Source organism: Hordeum vulgare, chromosome 2H (genome assembly GCF_904849725.1).
Source record: "Hordeum vulgare subsp. vulgare chromosome 2H, MorexV3_pseudomolecules_assembly, whole genome shotgun sequence".
NCBI classification, from domain to species: Eukaryota; Viridiplantae; Streptophyta; class Magnoliopsida; order Poales; family Poaceae; genus Hordeum; species Hordeum vulgare.
The window spans coordinates 217,798,899-217,822,437 of NC_058519.1; positions in this window are offsets into that span (position 1 = coordinate 217,798,899).

Genomic DNA, 23,539 nt, shown 5'->3' on the forward strand with positions numbered 1-23,539 from the left:
GCTAATTAGCCTAAGAAATGACATAATTAGCTTAGTTAGCTCCTAAATGGTCTATTTAATAAAACATGGCCTATAGTTAGCTAAGTTCTCTCCTAAATGATATAATAAGGCTTACGTAGTAGCTGCAACATGACCTATTCCCCCTAACTTAGGTATTAAATGGCCTATAATTAGCCTAGCTAGATCAAAAATGGCTTAATAAGCATAGTTTGCTCCGGAATGACCTATTTTACCCAAGTTAGCTCTGAAACGACCTATAGTTATCTAGGGTTCCACCTAAATGACATAATTAGCTTAGTTAGCTCCTAAATGGTCTATACTTAGCTAATTTCTCTCTGAAATAACCTATATATACACTACTTCATCTAGTATTATTCTTCTAACTTTCTTATTTGTCATTTTGCAGATTACCTTCACTTCACGGGAAGCTTGGAAAATATTGATGGAATGCTTGAAGATGATTTCTTGTACCATGGGTTGTATTGAAACTATTGTAGTATATGAATATATGAAACTTTGTATGCACGTGGATGAAACTGGTGTAATATATGGTTTGGTACGGATGCAACTTGAAAGCTGGATATAAGAGGTTATTTTAATATGGTTATGAGTACGGAAAGAAATTTATTTATTTCAAATATATATATATATATATATATATATATATATATATATATATATATATATATATATATATATCCTGATTATTGTTAAAAATGCTGAATATAACAAAAAATAAATAAAAAAGGGGCTGGTTCCCCTCTTTGCCGTCTGCCCGCACATGGCAAAGGGGGGAAGGCAGACGACAAAGGGGGGAATATGCCCCCTCTCTCTCCCCTCTTTGCCGTCTGCCCCCACATGGCAAAGGGGGGAAGGCAGACGGCAAAGGGGGGAATCTGCCCCCTCTTTCTCCCCCCTTTGCCGTCTTCCCCCACATGGCAAAGGGGGGAAGGCAGACGGCAAAGGGGGGAATCTGCCCCCTCTTTCTCCCCTCTTTGTCGTCTGCCCCCACATGGAAAGCGGGGAAGGCAAACGACAAAGAGAGGAGGCCTGCCGTTAACACTTAACGGGGACGTTGCAATATGTGTCGTCCCATTTATTTTGCCGTCTGCCCCCTCATGGCAAAGATTCTTTGTCGTCCGCTTTGGGAAAGCAGACGGCAAAGAACCTCTTCACCGGATTTTTTTTTTGCCGTCTACTTTGCCGTCAGCTGACCGACGGCAAAGCCTTTGCCGTCCGTTGTTGCACCCTTTGCCGTCCGCCTTGGCAGACGGCAAATTTCTGAATTTCAGTAGTGTGACATTCATCATGCAACAGTTATAACATGGGGAGATATGTAACTAACTCTAGTTCGTGAATACAATGTAGGCATGTATTCCGTATATAGTCATACGTGCTTATGAAAAGAACTTGCATGACATCTATTGTCCATCCCTCCCGTGGCAGCGGGGTCCTAATGGAAACTACGGGATATTAAGGTTCTCCTTTTAATAGAGAACCGGAACAAAGCATTAGCATTTAGTGAATACATGAACTCCTCATACTATGGTCATCTCCGGGAGTGGTTCCGGCTATTGTCACTCCGGGGTTGCCGGGTCATAACACATAGTAGGTGACTACAACTTGCAAGATAGGATCAAGAACACACATATATTGATGGCAACATAATAGGTTCAGATCTGAAATCATGGCACATGGGCCCTAGTGACAAGCATTAAGCATGGCAAAGTAGTAGCAACATCAATCTCAGAACATAGTGGATACTAGGGATCAATCCCCATCAAAACTAACTCGATTACATGATAGATCTCATCCAACCCATCACCTTCCAGCAAGCCTACGATGAGATTACTCAAGAACGATGAAGAGCATCATGGAATTGGCGATGAAGGAAGGTTGGTGATGACGATGGCGACGAACTCCCCTCTCCGAAACCCAGAACGGACTCCAGATCTGCCCTCCAGAGGAAGAACAGGTGGTGGCGGCGCCTCCGTATCGTAAAACGCGATGAACTCTTCTCCTTGATTTTTTTCGGACTAAAGGGACTAAATAGAGCTGGAGTTGGAGGCGGCGGAGCCCTGAGGGCCCCACAAGACTGCTAGGCGCGGCCAGGGGGGCGCCTCTTGGGCTTGTGGGCTCCTCTCTCCATGTCTCCGGGTGATTCTTGCACCAGTATTTTTTATATATTCCACAAAAATCCTAGTAAATTTCCAGGTCATTCCGAGAACTTTCAGTTCTGCGCAAAAACAACAACATGGCAATTCTGCTGAAAACAGCGTTAGTCCGGGTTAGTTCCATTCAAATCATGCAAATTAGAGTCCAAACCAAGGGCAAAAGAGTTTGGAAAAGTAGATATGATGGAGACGTATCAATATGCTCGATGTGAATGAGGCGGTCTGCGCTAAGTATTTCACCATGATGCTCGAAGGGACGGCACGCACGTGGCTGAAGAACCCGATGCCCAACTCCATCAACACCTGGGCCGAGTTGAAGGAATGCTTCGTCAAAAATTTCAGAGGAACTTGCAAGCGCCCTATGACCATCGTCGACCTACAGGACTTCGTCCAACGCCCGAATGAGTCGGCCCATCATTGGACGCGGCAAGTTGCAGAAGTAATCCATTCATCTGTTGGTATCTCGACGGCTCAGGCCGTGCTGATTCTGGAGAAAAAATGTCACTACGAGCCTTTGGTGCTGAAGCTTGGACGACTCAAATGTAAGGTGCAGGACATGGGCGAACTGATGGACACCCTGACCAGGTACGCCGAATCAGACGACACTAAGGATCCTGGGGAAGATGACGACAAAGTTAGCACCACCAGGAGAGGTGAGTCGTCAAAAGGCAACTCCCAGTTCCAAGGGCGAGGCAACCACAACCTCGCAGGACAAGGTAAAAGGAGGTAGCAGGAAGGAGTCACAGACTTCGTCCCTAAGACTAACGTTCGCAACGGGAACCAGCGTCAGAAGAAAAGGGGCTTTAGCGGGAAGAAACCACGCAATTATTACGAGATGCTCAAAGGACTTTGCCCACAACACGCCACCGCGGAAGGTCCGTCAACCCTCTCTTGGGAGGTTTGCTATGTGATGCAGGAGTTCCGCGCTGAGGCGCTCAAAAAAGGTCAAGGAGGTACTCAAGGCGGACATCAGGAACATTTTGGCACGCCCGAATCACACCGAAACCCGTTTGGTGGATTTCCCAACCCGGGCCCGCAGGGCGGGTCGCAGTCAAACAATTGGTTCAAAACAGTCAGCGATACAATACGAAGGGCGTGTTTCAGCAACCGCCCCCGCAAGGCGACCCACAACGACAGGATGACCATGGCAGTTTCCAGAATAATCCTAAGCAGTTGAACGACGAACAATATCATGTGTTCACCACCAGCACTTGCAAAAGGGACCGAAAGGTGAAACACAGAGCTTTTAGCATGGTTGAGCCGACGCTCCCTAGTTACCTCAATTGGTCTAAACAGCCCATTGTCTGGAGTAGGGAGGATCACCCGCCCTGGGATGATAACCTCGACGATTCAGCTTTGATTGTGGCCCCCAGGTTGGGGGCTACACCCTTTCCAAGGTCCTCATGGATGGTGGCAGCAGCATTAATATATTATATTTCAACACCTTTCAGCGAATGAATTTCTGAGAGGGCGATTTAATGCCATCCTCCACGGTCTTCCATGGCATTGTTCCGGGTAAGTCGGCATACCCTGTTGGACGGATCAAACTTAATGTAGCTTTTGGCACGGAGTCCAATCACAATGGTGAATCCCTTATGTTTGAGGTGGTCAAGATCAAGAGCCCTTACAACGCACTGTTCGGAAGGCTGGCTTACTCTCATTTCATGGCCCGCCCATGCTATGTCTACCTTAAGCTCAAAATGTCGGGCCCTAAGGGAACTATCACGATCAACGGGGACACGAAAATATCTCAAGAATGCGAGGAAGGAGACGCAGCTTATGCCGAGTCAGCTTGCGCGGCAGAGGAACTCAAGTTTCACCAAGCCAATGTTGACCCGGCAGATATGACCCTGCTCAAGAGACCCACAATCGATTCAGAGCCGCCCCTCAAGTTTAAGCCGCCGAATGACATGAGGGTGATAGATTTCACGCCTCGCGATTCATCCAAGCAGTTCACCATTGGGACAGGTCTGGATCTCACATAGTAAAGCGCGCTCATCGAATTCATCCATGAGAATTGGGACATATTCGCATGGAAGCCTTCAGACATGTCATGTGTACAAAGAGAATTCGCTGAGCACCACCTTAATATTGACCCAAAAATAAAACCGGTTCGGTAGTATCTTCACTGATTCAATGAAGAATGGCATAAAGAAATTGGGGAGGAAGTCGCCCAGCTCTTGGCTACTGGATTCATTATTGAGGTTTTCCATCCTGAGTGGTTGGCTAACCCAGTCTTGGTACTCAAGAAGAATGGCACCTTCCGCATGTGTATTGACTACACCGACCTCAACAGGGCCTGCCCAAAGGACCCTTTCGCCCTCCCTCGCATTGATCAAATCATTAACTCTACGGCGGGTTGCGAACGACTATGTTTTCTGGATGCTTACTCAGGGTAGCATGAGATCAAGATGGCTTTGGCGGATCAGGAGAAAACATCATTTATAACTCCCTTTCGGGCCTTCTATTATGTGTCTATGCCATTCGGGCTCAAGAGCACAGGGGCGACTTATCAACGCTGCATCCAGAATTTCCTACACAGTCAGATTGGGCGCAATGTTCACGCCTACATTGACGATATAGTGGTTAGATCCCACAGGAACGAGTCACTTTTGGAGGACCTCAAGGAGACTTTCGACAATTTGCGCGTTTACCAGATGAGGCTTAACCCTACCAAGTGTGTTCTTGGCGTTCATGCAGGAATGTTATTGGGCTTCTTCGTGTCAGAACGAGGCATCGAAGCTAACTCGGACAAAATTGAAGCGATCACTTCGCTGGGCAAGCCGGCCAATGTCAATCAAGTTCAGCGCATGGCGGGTCGTATTGCGGCTCTAAGCTGTTTCATAAGTCGCCTTGGGGAGAAAGCCATCCCTGTTTATCAGCTGCTCAAGAAAACCGATCGCTTTGTTTGGACGGATGAAGCTAACAAAGCATTCGAAGCCTTGAAGAAACAGCTGGGTGAGCCGCCTGTCTTAGCAATAAGCGTTGAAGTGGTCGTTGAGCGCAAAGAGGAAGGAAGGAATACCCGGTTCAAAAACCGATCTACTTTGTCAGCGAAGTCCTAACCCTCTCCAAACAGCGCTACCCACATTGGTAGAAGCTAGTCTTTGGGGTATTCTTGGCGTGTAGGAAACTGAAACATTACTTTCAAGAGCATCCTATCACGGTGGTCAGTTCTGCCCCGCTTGGTGATATCATATAGAATCGAGAGGCGACTTGGCGGATTGCTAAGTGGGCCATTGAGCTTGGACCCCATCATGTGAAATATACCCCACACACAACTATTAAGTCTCAAGCATTGGTGGATTTCATCAACAACTGGACCGAGTCGCTAATTCTAGAAGACATACCTGATCACACACATTGGACTATCCATTTTGACGGGTCTAGATAGCTGGAAGGCTCGGGGGCTGGCGTGGTCTTGACTTCGCCCTAGGGTGACAAGTTTTGTTATGTCCTCCGACTCATGTTCCCCTGCACCAATAATGCGGTGGAATTTGAGGCCCTACTCCATGGGTTGAGAATCGCCAAAGAGATGAACCTCAGTTGAGTCATATGTTTGGGCGACTCATATCTAGTAGCACAACAAGTTTCTGGCACTTGGGATTCGAGAGATCCCTTGATGGCGGCTTATAGGCGTGCTGTGTCGGACCTGGCGGGTCATTTTCATGGCTATCAGGTGGGTCACATTGATCATCGACTCAATGAGTCGACGGATGCTCTTTCACGACTCTGTTCACAGTGTAAGTCGGTTCCCCCTAACGTCTTTCTGGATGTATTGCATAACCCATCAGTAAAACTGCCTTGAGAGGAAGACTTAGCGGTTCCTGATCCTGAGTCTCAACTTGTGGTGGCTCTCCGTGTTACCCTGGATTGGGCAATCCCCTACATGGCGTATCTGGCACAAGGCGAGTTACCTACTGAAGAGTTGTTGGTCCGCCAAATCGTCCGTCAATGCAAGTCCATGGTCATTGCTAGCAGTCCCCGGCAACGGCACTAGAGAAATGCTATTGACGTGTTCCTGACTTGATGCCTCCACGGCAACGGAGCCAGAACTGCTCCCAGTTGCTCAACAATTAGCAATTGTCTTGCAGTGGCCCACCAGCGCATGGGTTCACGGCAGTTTCGAGGGTAGAGTATTCAACCCAAATTTGTTGGTTCGCCCGACAGGAAGTGGAAGAATATTCTCAAGTATTAGTAGCTGAATGTGTCAGATTCAACCACACCTGAAAGATTAGTATCTGCAGGCAAAGTATCAGCAGCAAAGTAGTATGATAACAACGGTGCCAGAAACGATCTATGGACAAGGCAGAGTATTCCTAACTGTCGTATCAATGGCGCCAGAAGTTGACCGTGGACGGGAGATATTCTTTCCCGTCAATGGCGCGAGAAAAAGTATTGTAGCAGGTAGCAGCAGTGTAACGAGTAACATTAGTGGCAAGGAACAGCAGTAGTGACAGCAGTAGCAAGTAGCAACTATAGTAACAGCAGCAGAGCAAAGCAAGTAACAGCAGCAGCAACAGTAGTAACAGCAGGAGACCAAAAAAAGTAACATCAGCAACAACAGTAGGACAAACTCGTGGGCAATGGGTCGGTGATTTGTTTGGATGATATTCGTCATGCAACAGTTATAACACGGAGAGATATGTGGCTAGCTCCCGTTCGTCAATGTGATGTAGTGTCGGGACCCCGATCCTAAGCCATAGGAATCCAGCCTGTAACACATCGCATCCCTTTGTGGTCTCACGCACGGTTAACTCCACGGCTGCAGCCTTACCTTAGCCGGGACCGTTTGCGTCTTTTGACTCACGTATGCGATAGTGTCGCTAGCAATCCAATGTCAAAGAACCCGGATCGACATGTCTAGTCATAAACCAAGGTGGCAGTACCGCACAAGGACAGGCATACATGACCCAACAAAGCAGGTGTCGGTCATCAGCGAACGTAGACGAGTCGTAGAAAGCTACAAGGACTCCATTACGTCGCGTGACATTTCCACAAAGGGGACAGACACAGCAGCTAACAAGGACACATGCCGGTCAACCAATGTGTCCGGAGCAGTAGCGAACTACCAAGGCTCGTTGGATCACAAAAGGGCATTTCCTTGTAAGGAGTGCTACTAAAGTTCACGACTAGGTATTCGAACCCCATACATATCAAGTAAGACACACGTACGCATGGCATACCGATATGTATAGATACATCGATGGCATCACAACATAACCATAAACATACAAGCTTTATTTAAGAGGCTCGGAAGAGCCACACACATAATATTACACATTAAGGGTCTCACGACCCATAATAGCAGTCATACAATTACAAGCCAGCGGAAGAGTTATAAACTGTCTGGGTACAGACAGGGAAACTAGAAGGCACATGGCCTGACCATACTACAGAGCCGACGTAGGGCCAGATCGTAGCTGGGACACCAGCTACTCGTCGTCGTCGATGTCTACGAAGAACCCTCCATTAGGGTCATTAGCAACCTCTGCAACATTTATTAAGCAAACATGAGTACGAAGGTACTCAGCAAGACTTTAGGATGACTAACTACTCATGCAAGGTATCAAAAGGTACTGTGGGGTTTCAGGCGGAAAGCCAACATTTGACTCGTGGCTAGACAACTTGCATTTTTAAATAATTTTGACAACTTGATTTCTCGCACACGAGTCCATTAACACCACAACAATACACTATCATGGAATCATTCCGTCTCCGTACGGAAATGCCGTCCACGACACTCACGCTTATCTTGGCAATTTTATGAGTAGCCGTTGAAGTTATCTATGAACAACATATGTCTCCAAGTAGTCCATATCCGCAGACCCGGCTATTCGAATAGATCATAACCCTGCAGGGGTGTACTTCGTCACACACGCTCTCGCCACTTATCGCCATGTGCACGTCATGCACCTCGGAAACCTTCAAGCGGAAGCCCAGCGAGGGAGTCGGCCACGACCGTTAACCACACTAGTACCTAGTCCGGGTTTATCGCCTATCTGACAGTAACCCGTACGGAAGTCCGGCCGAGGTTTCCGCCACGGCCTCAAACGATGTGCGCAGGGTTCCCAAGCCCACCATCCGGGTGCCACTTGGTACATCATGCCACTGCCTACCGCATCACGGCCCACCTCTCAGGTCAGCACCATGCACGGCCTCCAGCATTACTATAAACACCAGAAACTACTTGCAACTCCTGGACCGAGTACTACGCGATTAATAGGCCGAGCGGGGTCATATTTTAGGGCCCAGCATGTGGTAGTATCTAGTCTTGGAACACATACACGGAACTCAGTTCCTAAGGATGGTTCCAATGAAACAACCCGCCATGTACTCCTACACAGCCTTTCACCGGTACCTTTACCAAATCAAGTTCAACACACAACCTTTGCTCACCGAACACAATCTCACAATTCTGTTCATGTCCCAGATGACAGACCATACACAACTCTAAGCATAGCATGCATAGCAGGATAAGGCACATCATAGCTCAAGCAACTACCAGGTATGCTAGGTTGCAAGGTTCGGCTATTTACTGTGACAAGGTTAGGTCATGCAAAGGAAGTGGGTTCAACTAACGTGGCAAAAGTAGTTGAAGCATTTGATCCTAATGCAATAATAAGTGCAGGAGCAAGAACATGGGAATTATCGGGATGATCAAAAGGGTTGCTTGCCTTGTTCCTCAGAGGAGGAACGATATCCGTCAGACGGATATTCGGTGGAATCCGTAGGTGCGGAGCCTACCGAAATGAATGGCAACATTCAATAACAATCATACGCACTCAAAATGATGCATGAGCATGGCATGAGAATGCAAGGTGATAAGTTATTATAATCAATATGTATTACGTTTAGAGTTGATTTGAATCACATTCGAATAGCAATTCAAACGGGGTATTCTCGGATACCGGTTTAATTGATTCGACCTGATGCTCAGATCAACTTGATGTTAACATGCATGAAATGTCATGTTATGGTACTGATTTGTAATTAGGACAGTGGTGAACATTGTATTCATAATGAAATTTGAATAATTTTCCAAATTCCAATTAAAAAGTAATTATAAGAATTGAATTATTCCTTATTTCACAATTTAGGGTTCTGTAACTTTTTCAAACATAGTTGAAAATAGCATATTCAGAATCCTTGAATTTTTCTGATACTTTTTCATATATAAATTATTTTCATTGGAGTTAGAGATTAATTTCTATGATTTTTACAAGTTTTAGCAATTTCCTGAATTAGTTTTATACTGGAAATACTTTTATTGCATTAGCATGACATCAGCAGGTAGCAATTTCCTGACTAGTGGGACCCACTGGTCAGTCTCTCTGGTCAATTTAGATTAAGATTAAACTTAATTAACTGATTAACCTTGCTGGACCCACATGTTAGTGACTGATTAACTTATTTGATTTATTTTTATTAGTTTTAAACTTGCGAGAGGCTGGCCCCACCAGTCAGTGGCTCAGGCCAGCCGAGATCCACCGGCGGCGAGGTCGTCCTCGCCGGCGGGGAGCCTCCGGCGACCACCAGCATGGCGGAGGGGCTCGGAAACGGCGCACATGGGGCCAAATGCTGCGTGGAGAGCACCAGAGGAACGACACATCTCCCGCAGCTCCATTTCTACACTTAGCCGGGGCTGATCTGGCCGGAGATGACGCCGGCGACGAGCTTGGCGGCGGCCAAGGCTCGGGCGTCATCGGGGTCTTTGATCCAGAGGAAACTACGCTCGGTTCTTAGCTGCTACAGCATCTACGCGTCGACCTGAAGCTGCTGGTGCCCTCGGAAGGACGAGCTGATCATCGGAGGGCTACCTGCGACGAGCGGCAGCGGCGGTCCTCGTCGGGCTCCGGTGAAACTAGATCTAGAGGAGGGGATCAACGGGAAAAACTTAGGGGAAAGGACCGCATGCTCACGGGGAGTGCAGAGCAGGGCTTAGACGGCTCGGGGAAGGCCTGGGGGCGACGAATCGACGGGAGAGGTCCGGCGGCCGGAGGTGGAAGACGATGGCGTCGCAGGCGTTGCAGGGCTCGGGGTGGCTTCGGCTTCTGCAGGGATGACCAGGGCGACGAGGCGGAGCTAACAGCGTGCTCTGGGAGGGGATCCTATGGCTAGAGGTGCTGCTGCTCGAGCTCGAGCTCGGCTCCAATGGCGGCAGCAAGGAGGAGGAAGAGATCCGGGAGGAGGGAGAGAGCCGATGCGGGGAATGGATAGGGGAGGCCTCAGGGGGCTTATCCCCGGCCTTGCCAGCGCGAGGCGGCAGCCAGGCAGGCGCACAGGTGCGTGGCCGCGCCGGAGGAGGCGGCGGCCACCTCCTGCTGCCTACTGGCGCGATGGAGGGGACGAGCCAGGGATGGGCCGGGCCAGGCTTAGGCGTCAGGTAAGGATTTCCCATTTTTTTCTGTTTTTGTTTTTCTGTTTTGCTAACTATTGTTTTGCTAATTATTTCAGCTCCAAAACAAAAAGTAAAAACTATTTTAGACCTCCTGAAAAATTATTATAACATTCCCAACCATTTCCAAAGTTTTCAACATTTTTGGAAAATTATAGATTCTGATTTCAAATTTAATGTTTGAAACCAGTGGCTTTTGTAATAATTTAAAAATGCTTAAGGTGTCAAGAAAATAGTTTTCTCCAATGCTTATCTACTTTCATGATTTATCAGAAAGTTTGAACATTTCTTGAGGCCATTTTGGGTTCATTGATTTGAACTAGTTTGAGATTTTCTTTAATTGAAATAGTGGCTAGGGTTTTGAGTTTTTCCTTTGCCACTTTGTTGTTTTTGTTGAAACTTCTTAGATGCAAATGCAAAGAAGACATGAGCACAAGACTAACTTGCTTAAGGTTTAGGGATGTGACATGTAGGATGCATTCCGTGTGTCGTCATACGTGCTTAGGGAAAAGAACTTGCATGACATCTATTGTCCATCCCTCCCGTGGCAGCGGGGTCCAAAAGGAAACTACGGGATATTAAGGTTCTCCTTTTAATAAAGAACTTGCATGGTGAACACATGAACTCCTCAAACTATGGTCATCACCGGGAGTGGTTCCGGTTATTGTCACTCCGGGGTTGTCGGATCATAACACATAGTAGGTAACTACAACTTGCAAGATCAGATCTAAAACACACATATATTGGTGAAAACATAATAATTTCAGATCTGAAATCATGGCACTCGGGCCCTAGTGACAAGCATTAAGCATGGCAGAATAGTAGCAACATCAATCTCAGAACATAGTGGATACTAGGGATCAATCCCCGTCAAAACTAACTCGATTACATTATAGATCTCATTCTACTCATCACCGCCCAGCGAGCCTACGAATAGATTACTCATGAACGATGAAGAGCTTCATGGAATTGGAGAGGGAAGACGGTTGATGATGATGATGGTCATGATTTCCCCTCTCCGGAGCCCAAAACGGACTCCATATCTGCCTTCCAGATGAAGAACAGGATGTGGTGGCACCTCCATATCACAAACGCGAAAAAATCTTCTCTCTTGATTTTTTCTGGGACGAAAGTGAATTTATAGAGCTGAGTTCGGGGCCGGCAGAGCCACGTGGGCCCCACAAGCTTGGTAGCCGCCTCCAGGGGGCGGCGGCTATAGGGCTTGTGGCCCACTGGCCCATCCCCTCTGGTGGATCTTTGCGCAGGTATTTTTCATATTTTCCAGAAATATTCTCCGTAAATTTTCAGGATGTTCCGAGAACTTTCATTTCTGCACAAAAATAACACCAAGGCAATTCTGCTGAAAACAGCGTCAGTCCAGGTTAGTTCCATTCAAATCATGCAAATTAGAGTCCAAAACAAGGGCAAAAGAGTTTGGAAAAGTAGATACGATGGAGATGTATCAGTCATACATAAAGGCGAGTTACACAAGCGAAGCACTTTTGGAGTTTTTCAAAGGTGTGTCTCCTCTGAGGAAGGGTGTGCGATTCTTAACGAGATACATGCAGGTGACTGTGGTCATCACGCCGGGTCATGCTCTCTAGTATCCAAAGCCTTTAGGCATGGGTTTTACTGGTTGATAGCTCATGCAGATCCTGAGGATATAGTTTGCAGATGTCATGGTTGTCAAAAATTTGGACGTCAGATGCATGTGCCGGCTCAGGAATTACGGATGATTCCAATTACATGTCCGTTTGCGGTCTGGGGGCTAGACATGGTTGGTCCTTTCAAGATGTCGTCCAATAAAAAGACTCACCTCTTGGTGGCACTTGACAAGTTTACCAAGTGGGTTGAAGCAGAGCTGGTTAGCAGGTGTGATGCAGACACGGCCGTCAAGTTCCTCAAAAAGTTTATTTTTCGCTTCGGGTATCCTCATAGTATTATTACTGTTAACGGTACTAATTTATCCAAAGGCGCCATGCAAGAGTTTTGCGAAAAGGAGCACATCCGGCTTGATCTTTCTGCACTTGCACACCCCCAGTCCAATGGACAGGCAAAAAGGGCAAATCAAGAAATATTGTGAGGAACCAAGCCCCGACTTATGGTTCCTCTGGAACGTACTCCGGGATGTTGGGTTGAAGAGTTGCCTTCAGTTTTATGGAGCATCAAAACCACCCCTAATCGGTCTACTGGTTACACGCCCTTTTTCCTGGTCTATGGAGCAAAGGCAGTATTATCAAGTGACATCAGACACGATTCACCATGACTTGCCGCCTATGTTGAACAAGACAACGAGCTAGCACGTCAAGATTCGTTGGACGCCTTGGAGGAAGAGCGTGATTTGGCTGCATCACGGTCGGCGATATATCAACAGGACTTGCGACGCTATCACAGCCGCCGAGTCAAGAGCCGACCTTTTCAAGAGGGCGACTTAGTGCTCCGGTTGATTCAGGATCATACTGGTATGCATAAGTTATCTCCTCTGTGGGAAGGACCTTTTGTCGTCAGCAAGAATCTACACAACAGTTCATACTACCAGGTGGATCTTTGCCCGGATAGGCCAACAACCGAGGTTGAGACAACCCGCCCATGGAACATCGCCCACTTGCGGCCATACTATATTTAGAGCCACTGACTCCTTACCTATGTTTACAATTTTGACTTTGTAATCTCTTATTTTATATATAAAGCAATAAAGCCGGTGCCCACGAACTTCGGGGTCTTTAGCCGTTTCAGCTTCTTGAAAGCATGAGTCTTTATTGTTCCATAAGTCGTCCAAACATGGACGCTATCAACATCGAAGAGCATAAGTCACCACGTTGCGCTTATTTCAAAACTGGATGTTGATACGCCAAAGAGGACCAAAGTTGCCACGCTGCATGGTTCAAACATGGGCACCTTATAAGGTTTTGAGAATTAAGACGGCTTACTTGGGGGCTACTAGCTCCCAAGTCGTTTTGCAGTAAGAGCGTATACGCTTCTGCAATCCTATGTGTGGCTTTTCCCTAGTCAGCGGTCACTTGGGGGCTTCCAATCACTGAGTTCAGCCTGAATACCCTCTTGGCTAGCGAAAAATTAATGCATTACAATGGTTATACTGGACTGTGTGTTTGGCAACTCGCCCTATGGTCCCATGTAGTCTTGGCGAGTCAATCCACTTTTTGGACCCTGAACTTGCCTTTGTTAAAACATGAAAGTTACTGGCGAGAGCCGACACATGGAAAATAGACAAACCATGGGTTCAGTGAACCTGCTTCACCGAAGTTTGACTCGCGCTTGATCAGCCAGTCTAAACAACTCGGGCTGTTGCAAAAGCCTTCTTGGGGTAGCACTAGAGTTTTCCAAACTCGTCCTATCCTATCGTAACTCATCGAGCCGACGAACTTTATGACTATCTTTGTGGCATCACCCAAAGGTTTCATAAAAAAAATTATAACCCGCCACGACTCACTAAGGAGGCCTATTGTTTTTTCTCTGATAAACAGGGCAAAGAACTTTTTTGTCAAAACATGTCAAAGCTTTTGGAAAAGCGATCCATATTACTGAAGGCTGAAACTTCCAAACACCATCACAAGGTACGATTATCATACTGTTTTCCTGAATCCTAAGACTATTACATGGCTCGGCAGGCCATACCAGGAATCATATCCCGGTCGAAAAAGGATCCAAATATTCTTGGAGGATAAACTTCATGACAATTTGGTTCAAGCCGCCTCCGGGTTACCCTGCCTCAAGCTGTCGCCATCTTTGATCTGTAAGTCGCCCAATTTCCAATTGCAATTGGTCAAGGCGAGGAACTCGTCTTCATCAGTCAAGATGGTGGACAGATCAACGTCAAAGTCAAAAGGATTCTTACGGCGTCATGGAGTCAGGCTGGTGACTTCATACGACAGAGGAGTCGCCCTTTTGTTGTGTTCATCATAAGCCGCCTGGTATTTTCCTAAGTCCAGTCGCCACAAAACGAGACTCTTTCACACAAAGGTGGTAGTCCTCCTCGGTGAAATCTGACGCATCATCCTTTAATTCTCGAAATCCACCAGCTACCTCTTCCGGCTTAAGTTCGGGGACATAGGCCAAACACCGGCTTAGGGTGGTTAGCGCTCCTTTACGGGTGGCTGACCTTTTTAACTCCTTGATACGTCTCTAACGTATCTATAATTTTTTATGGTTTCATGCTATTATCTTGTCAAACTTCGGATGTTTTGTATGCCTTTTATATCTTTTTTGGGACTAACTTATTAACTCAGTGCCAATTGCCAGTTCCTGTTTTTTCCATGTTTTTGACCCCTTTCAGAGGAGGATTTTAAACGGAGTCCAAACAGAACGAAACTGCCAAAAAGATTTTTTCCGAAACAGAAAAAGATCGGGAAGCCTGAGAATTAGGGCAGGGGGCCTGTAGGGACCCCACAAGCCCCCTAGCCGCGGCTAGGGGGGCCCGCGCCTCCCAGGCTTGTGGGCTCCCTGGGCCACCTCTGCCCTAGGACTTTCGCCTATAAATTCCCTAAAATCCTACAAAAAATCAGGAGATCATCGAAAGTACTTTTCCGCCGTCGCAAACTTCTGTCTCCACAAGATCCCATCTGGGGCACGTTCTGGTGCCTTGCCGGAGGGGGGATTCGGATACGGAGGGCTTCTTCATCAACACCATGACCTCTCCGATGATGCATGAGTAGTTCACCATAGACCTACGTGTCCATAGTTAGTAGCTAGATGGATTCTTGTTTCTCTTGGATCTTCAATAGAAAGTTCTCCATGATCTTCATGGAGATCTATCCGATGTAATCTTCTTTTGCGTTGTGTTGGTCGAGATCCGTTGAATTGTGGATTTATGATCAAATTATCTATGAATCTTATTTGAGTTTCTTCTGATCTCTCTTATGCATGATTTCATATCCTTGTAATTCTCTTCGAGTTGTGGGTTTTGTTTGGCCAACTAGATCTATGATTCTTGCAATGGGAGAAGTGATTGGTTTTGGGTTCATACCGTGCGGTGACCTCACCAAGTGACAGAAGGGGTAGCGAGGCACGCATCATGTTGTTGCCATCAAGGGTAAAAAGATGCGGTTTTCATCATTAGTTTGAGATTATCCTTCTACATCATGTCATCTTGCTTAAGGCGTTACTCTATTCGTCATGAACTCAATACACTAGATACATGATGGATAGCGGTCGATGTGTGGAGTAATAGTAGTAGATGCAGAAAGTATCGGTCTACTTGTCTCGGACGTGATGCCTATATGTATGATCATTGCCTTAGATATCGTCATGACTTTGTGCGGTTCAATCAATTGCTCGACAGTAATTTATTCACCCACCGTAATATTTTCTATTTTGAGAGAAGCCTCTAGTGAACACTATGGCCCCCGGGTCTACTCCACACCATATTTCCAGCCTTACTCTTTTTCTTCGTTGCACTTTCCGCCTTCAGATCTCACTTTGCAATCAATCTTGAAGGGATTGACAACCCCTTTATAGTGTTGGGTGCAAGCTCTTTGTGTTAGTGCAGGTACTCTGGACTTGACGAGATTCTCCTACTGGATTGATACCTTGGTTCTCAAACTAAGGGAAATACTTACTGCTCCTGTGCTGCATCACCCTTTCCTCTTCATGGGAAAATCAATGCAAGCTCAAGAGACGACAAAAGGTTTCCGTCGACGTAGCAGAAGGATTTCGGGCGCCGTTGCCGGGGAGGATCAAGTCAAGAACTCATCCAAGTAAGTGTCGTAAAATCATCTCTTGCATTTACTTTTTTGCCTCTCATTTTCCTCTCCCCCACTCGTGAAAAACAAAAATTTACAAAAAAATCTTTGCCTTTTTCGTTTGCCTTTTTCGTTCGACCTTTTCTTTCGCTTGCTTTCTGTTCGCTTGTGTGCTATGTGCCTGCAATATGCTTGGATCTTCGCTTGCTAAAATTCCAGTATTATGGATTCTCATCCACTTGCTAATCTCTTTAAGAGATCCAATTATGTTGATCCAATTGCTAGTGAGTTGAGTGCACTTGACTATCTTTATGGAGTTTTCTTGAGATGCGTGCATCTGAAAATCGTGATGAAGAAATTTATGAAGTGATTCACAAGGGCTCCTTGAATGAAAAGCATGATTGTAATGGTTTCACTATAAATCCTATTAGTGACAATCATGCTAAAAATATGCAAAACCCTAAGCTTGGGGATGCTAGTTTTTCTATTTCCACTACTTGTTGCAATGATCATGATTGGGGTAATGATTTTTCTTATGATCTTGAAAATTTGTTTCAGCCTCATGATGAATATTATGTTTGCAATAATATTGAAAGTGGGTTTGGAGAATTCATGACTTTAGTTGATGATAATCCCACTATTTTTTATGAGCGTCAACTTTGCATGCATGTGGATCATGAAAATAATATCCTTTGTGATAGCTATATTGTTGAATTTTATTATGATCCCACATGTAATTGCTATGAGAGAGGAAACTATTTTGGTAAAAACTTTCATGTTACCAAATTACCTCTCGTTATGTTGAGATTGCTATTGTCTCTTTCTTCTTCCTTGCATTTGGTAACTATTGGTTGTCTTGACAATTTTTTTCCTATAAATTTCCTATGCTTAGGAAGTATGTTAGACTTAGATGTGATTTTCACATGCTTTATGATGCTCTCGTTGTGCTTCATTTCTAGTCTTTTGTGTGAGCACCATTGAATTATCAATGCCTAGCTAAGGGCGTTAAACAATAGCGCTTGTTGGGAGGCAACCCAATGAATTTATCTTTTTCTTTCTGTTTTGTTTCGTCCACACCATCATAATTCTGTTATGGTTGTGTTTTTGTGTTTCTTTTTGTGTTTGAGCCAAGCATAACCTTTATGACTAGTTTGGTGATGGTTGTTTGATCCTGCTGGAAAAAGACAGAAACTTCTAGCTCACTAAATTATTTTTCATTTTTATCCAGATAGAGATTTCGAGTTGACTCTTTTTCTGCTGGTTGATATGCCTTTTTCCCAGGCAGTTGTAAGTTTTCAGAATTTTTGAGGTACCAGAAGTATACGAAGTATACAGATTTCTACCAACTGGTCTGTTTTTGGCAGATTCTGTTTTTGTTGAGTTGGTTGCTTGTTTTGATGAAACTATGGATAGAATCGGGGGGTACTAGCCATGCAAAAGTGAGAATACAATAATCTAACACCAATATGAATAGAAATCAAGTTTCCTACAGTACCTAAAGAGGTGGTAGTTTGTTTTCTTGTGCTAATGATATCACGAGTTCCTGTTTAAGTTTTGTGTTGTGAAGTTTTCAAGTTTTGGTTGATGTTCTCATGGACAAAGGGATAAAGAGTGGAAAGAGATCAAGCTTGGGGATGCCAAGGCATCCCAAGCCAGATTCAAGGACACCAAAAATCCTAAGCTTGGGGATGCCCCGGGAAGGCATCCCCTCTTTCGTCTTCAATCCATCGGTAACATTACTTGGAGCTATATTTTTATTCACCACATGATATGTGTTTCGGTTGGAGCGTCTTGTATCGTATGAGTCTTTTCTTTTTGTTGTGTCACAATCATCCTTGCTGCACACCTTTAGAGAGAGACATGCACTCATCATGATTTTGCTAGAATGCTCATAGTGCTTCACTTATATGTTTTGATCTAGATAATTTTCCTCTATGTGATTCACTTAGATCTTTTAGAGCACGCCGTGCGTCACTTGGTAGTTGGCTTATGCTATCAAAGTAGTTCCAAAGGTGATAGGTACCCAAAGAGGATACAAAAACCTCCATCTTCATGTGCATTGAGTAGAAAGAGAAGTTTTGATTCCTCTCAATTAGTTTTGAGACGTGGATTTGGTAATATTAAGAGTGATGTTAGTAGGGTGTTGTGAATCTAAAAATACTTGTGTTGAAGTTAGTGATTCCCGCAGCATGCACGTATGGTAAACCGCTATGTTAAGAAGTCAGAGCATAATTGATCCATTAATGGTCATCCTTTGTGTTGACGTCGGGATCGCGTGACGGTTAACACCTACCAACCCTTCCCCTAGCAGTATGCGTTTAGCACTTTGTTTTGATTACTAATAAAAACTTTCGCAACAAGTATGTGAGTTCTTCATGACTAATGTGAGTCCATGGTATAGATGCACTTTCACCTTCCACCATTGCTAGCCTCTCTAGTGCCGCGCAATTCTCGCCGATGCACAAACCCACCATATGCCTTCCTCAAAACAACCACCATACCTACCTACTATGGCATTTTCATAGCCATTCCGAGATATATTGCCATGCAACTCCCACCGCTACGTATCATGACTTGTGCCGTCACTCTCATATTGCCATTGCATGATCGTAAGATAGCTAGCGAGACGTGTCAACGTCATACGCCAAGCTAGATCGTTGCACATCCCGGTACACTGCCGGAGGCATTTCCTATAGAGTCATCATCGTTCTAAGCTTTGAGCTGTGAGTAAATAACAGTGTGATGATCATCATTATTAGAGCATTGTCCCATGTGAGGAAATAAAAAAAAAAGAGGCCAAAGAACCCATATAAAAAAGAGAGGCCCAAGAGCCCAAAAAAAGAAAGAGAAAAAGAGAGAAGGGACAATGCTACTATCTTTTTCCACACTTGTGCTTCATGATAGCACCATGTTCTTCGTGATTGAGAGCTTCTTGCTTTGTCACTACCATATGCTAGTGGGAATCTTCATTATATAACTTGGCTTTTATATTCCAATGATGGGCTTCCTCAAAATTGCCCTTGGTCTTCGTGAGCAAGCAAGTTGGATGCACACCCACTAGTTCTCCTTTTAAGCTCTCACATACTTATTGCTCTAGTGCATCCCTTTTATGGCAATCCCTACTCATTCACATTGATATCTATTAATGGGCATCTCCATAGCCCTTTGATACGCCGAGTCAATGTGACCATCTCCTCCTTTTTGTCTCACAACCACCACCACACTCTATTCCACCTATAGTGCTATATCCATGGCTCATGCTCATGTATTGCATGATAGTTATAAAAACTTTGAGAAAGTAAGAGTGCGAAAACAATTAGTTGGCCAATACCGGGGTTGTGCATGATTTACATTAGTTGTGTGAGGATCATGGAGCAAAGCCAGACTATATGATATCGTAGGGAGAAGTTTCCTTGGACTTGTTATTTTGAAAGTTCATGATTACCTTACTAGTTTGCTTGAAGTATTATTGTTTTCATGTCAATAGCAAACTATTGTTTTGAATCTTACGGATCTGAACATTCATGTCACATGAAATAAGTTCCAAAGGACAACTATGCTAGGTAGCATTCGACATCAAAAATTCAGTCTTTATCACTTCCCTACTCGAGGACGAGCAGGAGTTAAGCTTGGGGATGCTTCATACGTCTCCAACATATCTATAATTTTTGATGGTTTCAGGCTATTATCTTGTCAAACTTTGGATGTTTTGTATGCCTTTTATATCTTTTTTGGGACTAACTTATTAACTCTGTGCCAAGTGCCAGTTCCTGTTTTTCCATGTTTTTGACCCCTTTCAGAGGAGGATTTTAAACGGAGTCCAAACGGAACGAAACTGCCAAAAAGATTTTTTCCAAAACAGAAAAAGATCGGGAAGCCTGAGAATCAGGGCAGGGGGCCTGTAGGGACCCCACAAGCCCCCTAGCCGCGTTCAGGGGGGCCCGCACCTCCCAGGCTTGTGGGCTCCCTGGGCCACCTCTTCCCTAGGACTTTCGCCTATAAATTCCCTAAAATCCTAGAAAAAATCAGGAGATCATCGAAAGTACTTTTCCACCGCCGCAAGCTTCTGTCTCCGCAAGATCCCATCCGGGGCATGTTCTGGTGCCCTACCGGAGGGGGGATTCAGATAGGCAGGGCTTCTTCATCAACACCATGACCTCTCCGATGATGCGTGAGTAGTTCACGATAGACCTACGGGTCCATATTTATTAGCTAGATGGCTTCTTCTCTCTCTTGGATCTTCAATACAGAGTTCTCCATGATCATCATGGAGATCTATCCGATGTAATCTTCTTTTGCGGTGTGTTTGTCGAGATCCGATGAATTGTGGATTTATGATCAAATTATCTATGAATCTTATTTGAGTTTCTTCTGATCTCTCTTATGCATGATTTCATATCCTTGTAATTCTCTTGGAGTTGTGGGTTTTGTTTGGCCAACTAGATCTATGATTCTTGCAATGGGAGAAGTGCTTGGTTTCGGGTTCATACCGTGCGGTGACCTCGCCCAGTGACAGAAGGAGTAGCGAGGCACGCACCGTGTTGTTGCCATCAAGGGTAAAAAGATGGGGTTTTCATCATTGGTTTGAGATTATCCTTCTACATCATGTCATCTTGCTTAAGGCGTTACTCTATTCGTCATGAACTCAATACACTAGATGCATGCTGGATAGCGGTTGATGTGCGGAGTAATAGTAGTAGATGCAGAAAGTATCGGTCTACTTGTTTCGGACATGATGCCTATATGTATGATCATTCCCTTAGATATCGTCATGACTTTGCGCGGTTCTATCAATTGCTCGACAGTAATTTGTTCACCCATCGTAATCTTTGCTATTTTGAGAGAAGCCTCTAGTGAACACTATGGCCCCCGGTTCTACTCCACACCATATTTTCAGCCTTACTCTTTTTCTTTGTCGCACTTTCCGCCTTCAGATCTCACTTTGCAATCAATCTTGAAGGGATTGACAACCCCTTTATAGCATTGGGTTCAAGCTCTTTGTGTTTGTGCAGGTACTCTGGACTTGACGAGATTCTCCTACTGGATTGATACCTTGATTCTAAAACTGAGGGAAATACTTACTTCTCCTGTGCTGCATCACCCTTTCCTCTTCAAGGGAAAACCAACGCAAGCCCAAGAGACGACAGAAGGTTTCTGTCGACGTCGCACTCCTCTATCTGGGACGGAAGTGTTGACAAGCAACCCAGCATGTGCTTGTTGGATCTTATTGGTTCCCTGTTGTCCATCAAATCCTTCATAGTCATCATACCACCCGTGTATAGCTGCTCTGTTAAAGTATAAATCGCTTTCAGCTTCAGAATGCAGTCATTTTGCAGGGTGGCGGCTCGTGGACCTACGAGTAACAAAACAAGATAATTAGCATTTGCAATATGCTTTGCAGCGCTTTTCATAAGAAGGTAATTGACCCTTACCAAATATAGCTTGGGTCATGTTGGAGATATGATGCTTCAAGCCGGAGAGTTCTTGAAGAGCGGCTTTCAGCTTTTCTTTGGCTTGTTCCGCCCGTTTCAAGACGGCGGCTTGCTCAACATGGGCCTTATCTTGAAACCTTTTGTGTTCAGCTTTCATTTCCTCCATGTGAAAAATGGCAATACAAAATTTTTCTTCAAACTTAGCCCGAGCGTCCTGCTGCTCAGCTAAGCTCTCCTTTAAGCCGGCCACGGTTGAGTCAGCCCGAGTCAAGGATTCCTGCAACAAACATTAGGGAAGAAAGTTTCAGGACCATTGCAAGCAACATCCCTGACACTTGGGGGCTAATGTATGACTCAATTCTTTTTAAGGTCATACCTTCATACAAGACCCTGTTCATCTTTCAAAAGTTGACCCGGCGCTTGGGGGCAATAGGTTGAAGATTTTTTTTGTTCAATTACAAGTTCAAGACCCGGCTCATCTTTCAAAGATGACCCGGCCCTTGGGGGCTACAGGTTGAAGATTTTTTTTGTTGAATTAACAAGTTCAAGACCCGACTCATCTTTCAAAAGATGACCCGGCCCTTGGGGGCTACAGGTCGGAGAAATTTTATGCTCAGTTACAAGTTCAAGACCCGACTCATCTTTCAAAAGATGATTCGGCCCTTGGGGGCTACAGGTTGAAGATTTTTTTTTCAATTAACAAGTTCAAGACCCGGCTCATCTTTCAAAATATGACCCGGCCCTTGGGGGCTACAGGTCGAAGAAATTTTATGTTCAATTACAAGTTCAAGACCTGGCTCATCTTTCAAAAGATGACCGGGCACTTGGAGGCTACAGGTTGAAGAAATTTTATGTTCAAATACAAGTTCAAGACCCGGCTCATCTTTCAAAAGATGACCCGACCCTTGGGGGCTACAGGTTGAAGCTGTTCTTTGCCAATATAAGTTCAACATCTAGCTCATCTTTGCAAAGATGACCCGGCCCTTGGGGGCTACACATTGTAGAATGATACAAAAGTACGATTCATCATGGAAGACCCGTCCTTTTCGAGGGCTAATGGGAGGATATATTAACAAAGATAACGATGTCATACCTCATGTTTGATTCGCATCAAGTTGGCCAGACTTTTCTCCATCTCGCGGCTTGTCTCCAGGCGGCTCACAAAACCGGAATATAATTCCTCAAACACCAATTTTTCATAATGCGGAAGCTTCAGCTTGGCAATATCCTTCTGTGCAAATATGTGGGCATATTTTGGCGTGTGTTTGGTTAACACCACGGTTGCAGGCTTAGAATAATGAGTACCAGTAACAATGACTGTGTTTGGATCTTCAGGCGCCTTAGCAGGACTGGGCGGGTTGATGTTTTCAATCACCTCCTTTTGAGGGCTTGAAGGCTCGACCCAGATATCAGGAATATCATGAAAAAATATTGTCCTGAACTTCAGTTGGTTATTCTGGAGCCTCTCGGATGGAGGTACCTTTACCAGATGTTTACGCCGCTTTGGGAGCTGAAGATGAGTCGCCTGTTTTCCTTTTCTTTGCTTGTGCTCTGAGAAACAAAGGTACCAACGTTGGAACAAAGACATTGATGTTTGAAAGAACATGTTAGTAAGGAAACTTACCCCTGAACACGAATCATTGGGGGAGATTCGACATTGCTAAATCTCCAGATGAAGTAGGTGAAACCTGGTGCACAAAGATTCAAGGATAGGATAAATTGTGAGAATATCTTACACAATAAGGAAAAGATGCTCGCAGAAACATACCTCACTTTGCCATTTTCGACTAGTTGTTCTCTTGGGAAAGCCGTACACTAGGTCTATAGAATGGCTTC